The sequence below is a fragment of the Sorghum bicolor genome, chromosome 4, assembly GCF_000003195.3.
Source record: "Sorghum bicolor cultivar BTx623 chromosome 4, Sorghum_bicolor_NCBIv3, whole genome shotgun sequence".
NCBI lineage: Eukaryota > Viridiplantae > Streptophyta > Magnoliopsida > Poales > Poaceae > Sorghum > Sorghum bicolor.
Window position 1 is genome coordinate 63,870,747 of NC_012873.2, and position 7,176 is coordinate 63,877,922.

Consider the following 7,176-nt stretch of genomic DNA (forward strand, 5'->3'; position numbering starts at 1 on the left):
TTGACTTTTTTCCTTGTAGAATAACTTTTAAATCATTTATATACGTCATTTGTAGTATTAAAATTAATATCATTAAGCATTAGTACTATAGATGCATACTATATATAGATATAGACATATCAGATAGTTTCACCAATCTCTCGTACCTCCTATATCTAAATAGGAGAACCCTACTAACCTATTTTCTTGCAATTTTATGAAGCCACCTTAGCACCCTTCTTTCCATCTACTGTATCAAAGAGCAACTGAAGCACCCCGCAAACCCGAAGCGAAATTGGCTTGAAAAACTCAGGCGCCAGCCGTCAGTCGACACTACATCAAGGGGCCATTATGCACCCGTTGCACTTCTTCTCCCACGTCACTACCTCAAAGCACCTCCCTCTCATTCACTGTTGCACTATACATTCCAGCAGTCTTTTCCCTATAAAATGAATCTAGATTAGCCCAGTCCTTCTTGGCTCTCCTGTTGCATGGCTGCTACCTTGCGGTCTGCAGCAACCCCTCTCCGACTACCTCCTCCATCCTTACTGTCAAGGCGAATGAGGACCACCACCATCTCTCTCTCTAGGAGTGGAGGATGGATGGGGGCGCGTATCAGCGCAGGGCTGGAAGAGCATTTGGTCAGGGCTAGCATACTGGAGATCAAGGCCACATGTTGTCACCTAGCGCACATCGATCGGACACCGCCACGTACTCACTTCCTCTAATGACGGCTTCATTCCCATCCGCATGGTATGCTTCTCCGAATCCAACAAGCGCACGACTATGGCTACCTTCTCCTTTTGTCGTGGGCTTCGGCTCTAGATCGAGATTTTGATGAGGAAAGATGTTTGTGTGCGTTACAGGATTAGGCTTGAGCATTTTTTAGTCTGGGCCCAAAAAAAGCACTCTTATTTTGGGCCGAAAAATTTCTGCCTATGATTGTTCCACTGGGTAAGTTGAGTTAGTTTCATGCTGGGCTCGGGCTTGGACAGGCCACCCTCGCGTTTTATACACACTATAAAATAGCCAAAATAGTATTTTGGGTTGGGTTCAGGTCTAAAAAAAACTTTCCCAGGCAGCAAGATCTATGATGAGGCCCTGTCCAGTAAGATTTATGGATGGGCCAAACCCATCATGCTCAGGCCGGCCCACGGGCCCAGGCTCAATTTGCTCAAGTATATCTCAGATTACGAGTGGAGCATAGACCATCTCAGTTTCTTTCTTTTTTTTTAACTAGGTTCATGCCCGTGCGTTGCTACGGGACAGCTAAACTTCTATATTAAAAATACATAGATCGCACGATAAGATAATAATACTATAAAATATTAATGTTAAAAGGATACATTTAGTCCAAAACATAAAATTCATGAAGTTAACACATTCACAAAGAGCGTGGTGTTGCTATAGAAATGCAACAGTATCCAACCACTTTAGCATAGAGCAAGCGACAATCATAACCAAGATCATCAAATTATATACAATGTAGGGATCCGACAAGAATGGACTTTCAAAAATTAAATCCTAGTCCTTTACCATTCTAATTTAACACTTAGAATTATTCTTTGCATTCAAACACTAATAATATTCTAACTGTTCTAACTAATAACCCAATTCTAACTATTCTAACTGTTCGCTAGGCCTTTTGACAATAATGCAATCATCAAAGCCGCCTTTCCCTAAGGGGAGGCCTCAACAACCATTTTTCTATCATGCTTCGATCATTAGGTGTTGTTTGTGGCCGCTGTCAGAAGGGACCTATTAAGATGACATGAGTAATCCGTTTTTGCATAGCATCAAGGCGTCTTTATGAACTTGCAAGTAAATAGCGACAGGTGTTCAGGAAAAAAGTTTTGTTCCACTTACTTTTTTCATTCCCAATACGTATTTACGAGCAAAATTTGTGGGCAAATGACATGAAATGTGGCATTGCTATGATTCTATTTAGCCACTTACTATCAAACACTAATACAGCTTCTTGAAGAAAAAATAAACAAGGTTACGACGTGCATAATTGAAAAGAATATATCAACGAAGCAACAGAAGCTTGGCACTCTTGTAACAGAAGGTTGCTTGTTTCTAACCTTCAATAACTGAAAGGATCACAAATACGTGTCATTATTTATCACAACATCAAATAGAATTTAATAGTTATTTATGTCTATATTACTTGTCTTAGAGCTTACTATAGCAGCAAACGATCACAAGTTTACAATATTATTGTTCCAGATACTGCTAGGATTGCAACAAGAAATATGAAACACAACAAGAAGTTTATCAATGGCAGTGAAAAAAATATTATTTTTATGGAATTACATCCTTAACGCATGAATGAATCGTGTTAGGAGTTTCCAAGCACCAAGCAATGTCGAAGTAGAATACCTCCCTTGGACTACAAAAACCATGTCAGGTTTTAAAAAGCAAAAAGCCATCAGAATCAACACAAGAAATACACATTTATGAAAATGCACATAGATTCCATGTTACATCTAAGAGTCATCCCTCTCTGTTCTACTCTTTGATCTTCATTACCTTCGAAAAACATCTAAGATTAAGAACCAGGGACAGCATAAGTAGAGCAATTTTCGCAAAGATGGAAGGGCCATAAGCTAATATGACTTACTGAGCTCATAACAAACTAATACTAATTACAGTAATCAAGGAGTGAGTTATGTTTGGATTGATAATTATCTTGCCAGTAGTCAACAGAAATAATTACCTAATTGATTGCAATATCAAGAAACAAAATCCAGTTAAACAAAAACCTGTTGTAGGTGGCAAGGGCACCAAATATTGTGGGCTTATGTGTTTGACAGTCCACTCATCCAGACACCTATTAAGAAGATACACACGGTATAATGAAGAATGAAACATATGCTCCACAGACCACAGCTCAGAAGAAAATATTAAAAAATCAGTAAAAAGGCAATCGACATGTAAAATCCCTCAAATTGCCATATGAACATCACCATTTCATGAGATGCAAATTTGAGAAATGAAATTAAAGAAAGCCAGCTAATGCTTTCTTACTGTTTCATTTCCAATCACACAAGCCAGCTAACACATTTACTGTTCCAATCACACAAGCTAGCTAGCTAGCTAGCTCGCTTACCATTCCAATCATAAAGCCCAACCAGGTAATGGTGATAGTTTTGGCTTATATCTTGGATTGCAAAGTTTTGTGTCGTTCTAATGAGATATTCTTTAGGTACAAAAGGTCAAGATCATACTATGCTTATTGCCCTCAGTAGTACAAGAGCATAAGAGGGATCTTCCTATTTTTATTCAAAATGTTAGTTCTTCAAATATATTATCCCTTGCTTTCACAAAAATGCATATACTCCCATAACTCTAGATCAGGAAATCATTTGCAACTGATTGACATTTTGTGTCGGTTACTCGATTACTTAAAGCTAAAATCTATATCATGAATATCATATTTGCCAATTTTTGAGGTGAGTCAAACATGTATTTTACCTATTAAAAAAGTCTTAAACCAAAGTAACTATAGGGAAAGAAAATTAATAAGTGGAGTATTTGAACAAACCTGGAAATATGTAGCTTATACTAACAGCTGCTCACCTCCTGAATTATCCTAAAAAAATTGGCTTTAATAAGCGACATGGAAATATATATAAGATCAACATGCTATGTCAGAAAGCTCTAGAATTGTTAGATCAACGATTTTCAGTATCACAATGGCAATGAGATCTACATTGGTAAAACGGAAAAAAGGAATATGGTAATTCTAGTTTGTTCCAAAGACCATTATATTTTAAGCAACGGGTATCAAGTCACAAACATCAGGACATTGAAGATGAAAACCAGCAATAAAAAGCTGGGCACCAATCCAAGTAGAGTTGGAAACTGTAACATGTATCCCACCCTTTTCTCCTTTTTGACAAAAAGCAACTTTTATCACCCTTTTCTTTTGGTCAGATAATAGTCACACAAAACATATGTCGCTGCCTTCTGCTCATAACTGAGTCATGCACTATAAGATATATTTTTAGAAGTTGCCATAAAGGATGCACATTATATCTTGCATGCTAATAATTCTGCTGTTGCAGACCAATACGGAAATACGAAACATTTGTCGGATGAGAGGGAGAATGTAGGTAGACTTTAAAGGGATACCTGACTTATAGGAGCTGTAACACAAATTAAAATTATGCAAGCCTTTTTAAAAGTCTAAAACTATGAAACATACAAATTCTCTACATTGGCATTTTATCAAAAACATTTCAGCCTAGGTGATCTGCTCCCTTACCACATCAATCCATCAGATCTGTGAGCCCAACAATAATTGTTGTTTAGCTTTCTAGACTCCACAACAATCATTTGTTCACACATAAATAGATCTAAATATAAAATGTCTAATACATCGATGTTGAAAAAAGACCAAGGCAGATCCAAGAAATAATTGTTGTTTAGTTTTCTAGACTCCACAATAATCATTTGTTCACACATAAATAGATCTGAATATAAAATGTCTAATACAACGATGTCTACAAGTCATCCATACAACACATGAGCACGTCTTTAATAAATATTGATAGTGTGTCAGTTCAACAGAAACCAAGCAAATCAAAATTATCAAGTCATAATGATTTTAGTAAATAAAAGAGAAGAACACATGGTTTAACCTATACACGGATTGGTAGGCTTACAGACTCGCTCTCGTGGAGCTCGAAGCTCTGCAGCCAAGCGCCGTCCGCGTCCTGCTCCATGGCGGCCGCCCGCGGCCGGCCCCGGCTGGATCGCCCGCCCGCGCCACCCGCCGGATCCCCGCCGCGGCGCCCCCGGTCGGAACCCTAAATCCCCCGCCGGCAGCTTGAGGTAGAGCATTCCCCGCGGCGTCTCCCCCAGCGAATCAGAGCGGCTCCCGCGTGCTTCGGCCGGGCTCTGCGGGACTGGACCCCCCGCGAAACCGCGCCCTCCTCCCGCCTCAGGGCCAACGGCCAAGGGTCCGACTCCGACCCAGCCCTTCGCGCTGCAACGTCACCGGAGCCTCGCTTCTCGAGCAGGGGAGGAGGCTCAGGAGGCCAGGAGAATTCCGCGAGGCCAAGGAATCCGCTGGCGCAAGGATGGGAGGGAGGAGGAGGTTGCGGCCCTCCGCATCCCGAGCTCTCCCATGGCTGCCTCCTGGGCACACACCAGAACATCTAGCAGTCCTCACAGTGTCAGATGCGGTTCCCGTCGGTGCCAATGGTTGGGGACTTGGGGGCAATCCGCAGGAGACCGTGGGGGAGAGAGGAGGCGGCCCCGTTCGGCTTCGCACCTCGCCAGATCTGGGAGGGGGGGCGCGAGCAGGATCTGGGAGCGGCTTCGAGCAGGATGCGGGATGCGGGAGCGTGATTTTGTTTCTTTTTTTTGACGGAAGAGAGAGCTGGGTCCTATGCGGGAGCGCGGTTTGCGTGGCAGGAGGCAGGACGAAAGCGGGAGGGGAGAACGTCGCACCAAAACAATGTCCCCTCTTTAATCTTTTCAGTTAAATAATTATATTATAGGAGATATAGGAGATAGGAGATAGGAGATGGTACGGTTGCCTTTTTCTTTTCTATCGGGAGACGAATAGATCATGGTGATTTTACAAAATGGTGGTTGTTAGAGTCATGATTTTACTTTAGCCCATAGTTTATACATTGGTTTTATTTTATGCATTTTCCTAAGGCCAATAAAACATTACCGATCAACAAATTACGTGTAGATAATGAAGTCGTAGATGAACTGATGTGATTGTCAACACAATTTCCACAATAACACGCAAAATATCATCTAGTCACTCAAGAATACAATAATATTGGACACACCTAAAAATAAAAATAAAGATTTAGATACAACTATTTTAGGGCCTGTTTGGCAGGACTCCTCTTCGGCTCCGGCTCTAGCCTCTCTCTAGAATAGCTCTGCCAAACGTTTTTCTGAAAAAAATCTGTTTTAAGTAAAAAAAACAGATGAACTGGAGCCGTTTTGACGAAGCTACAAATTATGGCTTCTCTAAAATGGCTCTAGCTCCTCTAGAGGAGCCCCTCGTGAGGAGCTCTGGCAAACAGGCCCTTAGTGTCAAATATCGATATGGAATTTCATTTTAACTGTTTAACTGATAATTGATGGTCCCTTTATTCTCTCTCCTCTCCCTAAAGTTTAGCCCCTATTATATCGAATATTTGAATACAATTGTATAAAGTATTAAATATAGAATAAAAACATAATTAGCTGCATATGATACTTTTAAACTTTAGCCCCTAAATTTAGACCTTGTTTAAATCCAATGCACAAGAGGTAGTACGCGCGTGCCGGCCCCTCTGGACCGCGATGGCCGTGGCGTTCCTCGTGGTCGCCAACTTCGCCGTCGACATGTGCGTGGGGAGCCTGGTCGTGTTCGCCTGGCGCAAGATGGACGGTGTGGAGGCGCGCGGAGCTGCTGGTGCCCGCCGTCGCGTCCGGATTCATACGGGATATGGACCTTCCCGTCCTCGTTGCTCTCTCTTCTCTTGCCAAGGTGAAGCCTTCTCCGATCTGCATGAGGTTCACACCAGGAAGAGGAAGCTAGTGCGATGGATCAAAGATGGGAGAGGCGATGAGTATAAAGAATTAATGGCCTTGTCACGTGCGTGGCCTCCGTTCTGTTTTCACATGAAAGCTGAGGTCGTGTTTGTTTTTTCAGCGGCGGCAGGCCTAGATAGCCACGGATCCGAGTTCAGTTGGTAACGTGCAGCATGTACACGAGCGTATCCTTTGAGGTGGACGAAATAGGATACTGGCATGTTATCCTTTCAGGATGTCACCAACCATTTTGTTCCGTACCAAGGGGAATATGCAAGAGAGCAAATTAGGTCCCCAATCGAAAACAAACAAGACTTAAGCCGGGTTATTACATAAGAAAAGGCCCTCCTCGATCGGTTCGATGTCCTCCGCTGTACAATCTTGCAATTCATCTCACTCAATTCTGAATCCAAAATCTCAGAACTCACACGTGTTTCCTCCTATATATACCCGAAAAGTGTGTGTGAAGACGGATACCACCGAAACTATTCTCTTGTACAGCATAAGCCTTTCCTTGTCAATAATAATAAGTGGCTATCAATTTGCCATCCACCACTTTGGATCAATCATCCATTTGAAGATTTTCGTGCTAGCACCACAGCGTTCGTTTCAGCTTTTTGTTTCCTCTCCGTCCAGAAACGGCCAGAG

At 42.0% G+C, this 7,176-nt stretch overlaps 2 long non-coding RNA genes across 3 annotated transcripts; one reads left to right on the forward strand and one right to left on the reverse strand.

Annotated features, from left to right (window-relative positions):
- On the reverse strand, positions 2,118-5,418 carry LOC110434956. 2 transcript variants are annotated; one of them, XR_002452592.1, is made up of 4 exons: positions 4,654-5,418; positions 3,527-3,574; positions 2,745-2,812; positions 2,118-2,371 (listed from the first exon to the last, which is right to left on the reverse strand). It is a non-coding gene; the product is annotated as an uncharacterized LOC110434956 (long non-coding RNA). The 2 variants fall into 2 exon arrangements; XR_002452591.1 differs by having other exon boundaries at positions 4,650-5,417.
- On the forward strand, positions 6,360-6,948 carry LOC8075153. Its single transcript, XR_002452593.1, has 2 exons — positions 6,360-6,484; positions 6,650-6,948. It is a non-coding gene; the product is annotated as an uncharacterized LOC8075153 (long non-coding RNA).